This window comes from Astatotilapia calliptera, chromosome 12 (assembly GCF_964374335.1).
Source record: "Astatotilapia calliptera chromosome 12, fAstCal68.1, whole genome shotgun sequence".
NCBI lineage: Eukaryota > Metazoa > Chordata > Actinopteri > Cichliformes > Cichlidae > Astatotilapia > Astatotilapia calliptera.
In genome coordinates this window covers 131,195-137,194 of record NC_137433.1, presented here as the reverse complement: position 1 = coordinate 137,194, position 6,000 = coordinate 131,195, and positions in this window count along the sequence as shown.

Genomic DNA, 6,000 nt, shown 5'->3' with positions numbered 1-6,000 from the left:
CAGATCCTGCACAGCTGCTCCTCATCAAGGAATGTGGTGGTTGTCTGTCAGGAGAGAAGAATGGTGATTGTGATTAAGGTTTACCAATAAGGAAAACTAATGCAAATGTGTGTGTGTGTGTGAAATCTAGGGATAAAAGTGGTGCAAATAAGTGTTTGTAAGTTAATGATTACTCACCTTTCTTGCCTGTGTCCTCTTCAAGGTGTTTGGGCAAATGTTTCCCCAGGGGTCCAGACACCATTTAAAGGTTCCGGGAGAGACCATTGGTAAAGAGAGTGTGGTGAATCTTTTTGTGCTTGGGTTTCTGGGTTTTTATAATATTGGGTTTGGTGTAACATTAAAGTGTGAAATATTTATTAATATGTAAATGTAAAAATGTATTTATGTATTTATTTATTCTTATTGATATATTGTATACTGTGGTGGAAGGTTGGGATTTAAGAATTTACCTGAGAGTGGAATAATGGTTAAGTCTGTGACAGCTGAACATATTTAAGGCTGCCAGTTGTCATTAGAGGGTGGATTTTTTTGTGCTGTAAGAAGCTCGACCATTTAATTGTTGTAAGGAGAGCCATATAGCGAATAAATACTTTGTTCCACTACACTTGCCTTGGTCTGTCTCACTGTGTTTCCAGCCGCTAAGGGCTGCCCTGTTACACCACCACACACACACACACACATACACAGGCAAGGTACTCTTTATGTGTATGTAGACGTCATATGTTAATGAACCTATGCATATTCATGTAACCTCAATAAAAGGTCAGTGGTACGGGAGAACGGAGAGAGCATATGGGTCAGGCGAGGAAACGGCGCCTCTTCGGTCTCTCCGTGCACGAGTACCATGAAGAACTTTGCGTACTTGAGTCTTGCTTCGCAGTGTAATTATATTGTCTTCAATGTTCCAGCGGATAGGTACAAGCTACAAACCTATCACAGGGTTTGCAGCACACCGCGGGGGGTTTTATAATAGGGTCGCCCCTACAAAACTGTGTTTCACAGACAAAGGAGTGAAGATTTTGTAGAGAGAGGGACACCGGCCCCGTCTTCCCTTCTAGAAGTGCATGCTTAAATGAAGATAAATAAAGATGAATAAAGATTTTGTGAAATAAGTTCCGGTGCCATCTCTGGAAGTTTCGACGAATAAAAGAACCGGGGTGAAACTGATTTCGTAACAGTTTTGGTGCCGAAACCCGGGATTCGCTCGAGGCCCAGAGAGGAATTGGCAGAGCTTAGATCGTGAAACGAGGCGAACAGAGAGCTAGTTCACATGATTAAAAGGTAAGCATGACCTGTTTATTTTCGAACCGTGCATATTGTAGCCTAAATTATCTGTTCGCTAAGTTGAACGTATCGCAGTGTAAATTCACTCAGTAGAAAAAAAGGCGGCTAGCGTCCGTCTCAGTGCGTTAAAGCAAGAGACTTTTGTAAGAACTCCAAGTTGATGTTTAGCGCCCCGTAAGAAAATCTCTGTGCGTTAAACCAGGAGATTTTGGTTACGGATTAATAGAATCGGTGTTTCATCTGTCTTAGTTATTAGGAAAAAAGTGGCGGTGCTGTGCTCGTCCTCGTGCATTAAAGCGGGAAACTTGTGTTACTATTAGTTAGAAAGCGGGGTTTAAGGCCTCGTTGCCAGCTGAGGGCTGTGTGTGTCACGGGTTTGATTACCCCACCTAGTCTCGGATGTGGGGCTAGGACCTGTGAGGGCAAGAGATCCAGGGTGGTGACCTGGGGATTCGTGGCTCCTTAAATAACTAAGTCGGGGAGAGGTCCCTGTCACAGTCTGAAGTATGCATAAAAGCAGGATCGGTTGCTTTCGCCGGTTAGATTCCGAGCTGAGTTGAACCAGTGCCTGATGCAGAAGGTGTGTGTGAAAGCGCCGTTAGAGTCGGCGTCTCGTCTGAAGTACGGGAGTCAATTAAAGTGACAAAAAGAATTTGTGTCTAAAAGTGTGTGTTTGTGGTGTGTAGAAATCGCGGCACAAGTTGTTGCAAACTGTGAAGTCAATTGGGGGGTTGAATTTTGGTTTTATATTTTTTGGGGAAGAGTAGCCGCGGTATCGAGTCTGTGGCGCAGTTTGAATAATTTGTGAGGTGTACAAGAGCGGACGGCACCCGCTCTTTGTGCTGATCAGGGCGTTGTCCTGAATCAGCAGAAGTGTTTAGCAAAAAGTTTGAATGGGACTGCTAGAAGCATGAGGTGTGTGTGAGCCAGCCTCGAGGGGCGGGTTCACAGGTGGAACGAACGAAGAGTAAAATGTGCGTGTGTGTGGGAGAGAAAGAAAAGGTAGTGTGTGAATTCCTTGATGACAAAGAGGGAGACAAAGTAGATTAGTTGATTTTCTGTGAAATAATAATAGTCAAGAAATCGTAGTGATCAAAGAGGAGAAAATGAACTAAAGTAAATAAAACAAATTAAAAAGTGGATTAGCGTTAAAGTAATGATAAATAAATTGATAAAATTAACAGTGACATTTAAAGGTGACCAAGTATTTAAGGATGAATGGAGAATTTGGTGGCTGATTGTATGAGAGCTGTTGGGGTGAAAGGAAAATGAGGTTGGAGGAGTAACTATTTGGCTCTCAGCAAAGGCGGTCGCACTTTTCTCCTCTCCTCCTCACCCTTATCTTCCCTGCTTAGCCTCTTGTGTCCTTGTCTTGTCTCGTGTGCATTGCTTTCCCTGGAACACTCTCTCACCGTCGTTCTCTAAAACCTAAAGAGAATTATGGATTTGATCAACTGGTCTCTGAATGCTATTGTCACCCTTTTCTCAACAAGAAGTCTGGGCTCGGGAGAGCCTGAGTGCCCTGGAGGGACTTTCCCTGCCAGTTACACGATGGACGGGTGGCAGAACTGGAGGGTCATGTGTCTGGCGGGACTGTCGATCGAGGACGCTGAAGATATCTATCTATTCGGAACCGTGATAACAGGGTTCTTGCAGATCGGAGTTGGCTTAGCTCTGGTTTATCGGAGAAATAAGAGAGGGGAACCGGCTGTTCAAACCCCCCAAAGGCTGCCCGCTGGAATCGAAGCGATGGGACGAGGCGCGGCCTCTCACAACGAACGTTATATGGTCAACACCTTGGAGACGCTTACAGCTGCTGTTAAAGCTCAAAATAACACCACTGAGCGTATGGGGGGATACATCAGAGAGAGGCCTGCTCAGAATGAGACCCTTGAGCGACAGTTGGAACACATTGCGGAACGGATCACTGCAGCTGTGAGGTCTCAGAATCAAAAGAATGACAACACCATGTAACAGAAGTTTGATAACATCATGGGGAGGCTCGTGGCTCTCCAACGGGAGATCGAGAGGCCAGTGTCGGAGTGTTAGGGCAGCCAAAAATTCTCCTGGGTTAGGGTTATTCCTGCTCGCATGTAAATTTACAAAATCAATATCAAAATTGAGGAGCCCCATCACGGCGCCAGCTGCAGGCCCAAGGCTGGAGCCGAACAATCACTCCCTGATAACGACTGTGTTACGGCTATTCTTCCCATCCCATGCAAGGACACCTGGGTTGGCTGGCAGACTGTTTACTTAGCCTGATAGGCCGAAGGACACTGTCTCAGCTAAACTATGGACACACACACATACACTGATGTGCACACACTGATCCCCCCTCCCTTTCCAAACGCCTTCGCATCGAAGGCGTTTGGAGTACCTGGTACATTTCATGACCGTTTAAATACCACTGAGTCCTAATTGCTTCAACTGCTCTCTTCCATGTGTCAAAACCATCATACAGGGGCGGGACATCCTTAAGAACATTTTTTCGATCCTCATGTGACCATGGTCTAAACACAAGAATTGTGGGCTGGGCGTCTCTATGCCCCATAGGTCCAGTCGGCTGACCATATCTGGGGTTAGGTGAACTTATTAATGGAAATACTCCTGGGGGGCTTGGGGGGTCAGGCCATATGTCCCTGCCTACATGATCTTTCCCTATATCTGCTTTGGGTGCATGTGTTAATGACATTTTAGCTAAATCTGCCTGCACTGAACCGTACGGGTTATTCACAGCTGCATCTTTCTCTGTGTGCTGGGGAGTTGATGCAGAGGCAGTAACATAGGGGGGAGGGGCTGCAGTCGTTGCTTCAGACACCTCACAGCTTTGCTTTTGTTTTTTATTCTGTCTCTTTTCTTTATTCTCAGCACGTCTCTGTTGCTCTTTTTTCCATGCATCTAGGAAAGTTAATTCATTTGTGTGTTTTCCTTTCTTTCTAAGATTTGTGGTTGCACTTATTTCTTTTAATAAGCTATCTTTGAGCTGCGTTAAAGCTGCGGGGCTGCACGTACCCTCCCACCCAGGACATGACGTCTTTTTAGGATTACGCCATCTCCTTGCGCTGATTTTGCCTGCACCTGGACATTTATTCTCTATCCACTGTTCGTCATTAATGAGTTTTTGTGTATACTGTCCATTGTTGGCAACAGGTTTTGAGGTTTCGTTTCCCATTTTTCTATTATTTATTATTTAGCGTATCCTGCTTATTTATTTATGTATTTATAGTACACTGGTAATACAGCCGCTATCCACCTTCACTGGTATTAGAAATGAGAGTGGTTGTTCACACGCCCTTCGACTTTCAGACTATTTCCAAAAGCGGTGTGAACTTTACGAGACAGAACTCGACCGTTCTCCCAAACCACCAGCACTTCAGTGAACAGCAGTAAAAGAAAAACACAGTAGGAGAAGCTCAGTCTCTTATTGGACCGTGAAAATTCAGCTTGCTCCGTTAATTAAAACAATACACACACACATTCACATTCACAGCTTCGACGCGCGCGCGACCGGAACCCTTATGATAAAGGAGAGCTCCCAGAGCTACTTACTCCCTAGACCCAGTCTAGACCCAGCTGGGGGAGCTACCCAGAGCTCCAAAGCTACCAGTCGACGAGCTTCCAAAGCTACCAGTCGACGAGCTACTTCCGCTATTTTTAAATTCCCTGAATTTAAAATGCGCTTTTACGCAAGATTGTGTCAGTGTGTCTGTATCTACCTGGTCAGTGTCGCCGGGTCTGGTCCACCTCGATCGGGCCCCACCACCGTGGGTCGCTTGCTAAGACGTTGGCCAAGACTCGAATTTAACGCTCTTGGTCTTTTTTCACACACCTGGTGTGTGAGCTGTCGACAGGCGAACAACGTGGACTGGTCACGGAGATGGGACACGATGGAGGCGCTCCGGCTCCGAAGGACCAAGAAATGTTGGGGGAAAACTCTGTAAAAGACCCAGGAGAAATAAAGACACAAAGAGACAAAGTTACTTTTGATGCTTTAACGTGTACACGGGTGAGCTGCGAACAACTCAGGCTTGGCACTTTTTATAGGAAAGACAGTGAGAACAGGATAAGAAAATACAAAACAGATAAAATAAACAACTCCATATGTGGCGCTAGTCTCGTCAGCAGAGAGCTGGGAGAAAGCTGTGAGAGATAAAACAATCTAAAACAATATGTCCCAAAACAATATGTCTTCGCTGGGAAAGTCTAAAAGGATAATTCTAAACTAATCTAACCATAGACAAAGGGCAGACAAAAGGCATCTTTGTACATTTAAAAGGAGGTAAAGAAACATAGAATCATTTTCCACTAACAATAAGACACACAACTACAACCATACATTTCACACCGGAGGATCAACTCTCGCGGAACGGTACCAAAGGACTCACGGACCGGGACCGGTCCGTGGGCCTATTAGGGACCGCTCCTGTACAGGAGACACTGGACTAGATTGATTGACAATGGTCTACAGCAATCAGAACGCACAACACGATGTACTGTAAAAATAATAATAAATCAGCAAAACAGCAAGTGTCACTTTTGGCCACAAACAATTTAGGGGATGGTGAATTTTTTTGAACAAACCCAGAGTGTTAAAAAAAACACCCCACTTAAAACCATTTTATAGTAACAAAAACGCAATTTAGTTTTCGCTGTCAAAGTCGATTTAACCGAAGTTACGTGTTTACGGCTAGTGTGGAGGTCACGTGTTTCCGGTTA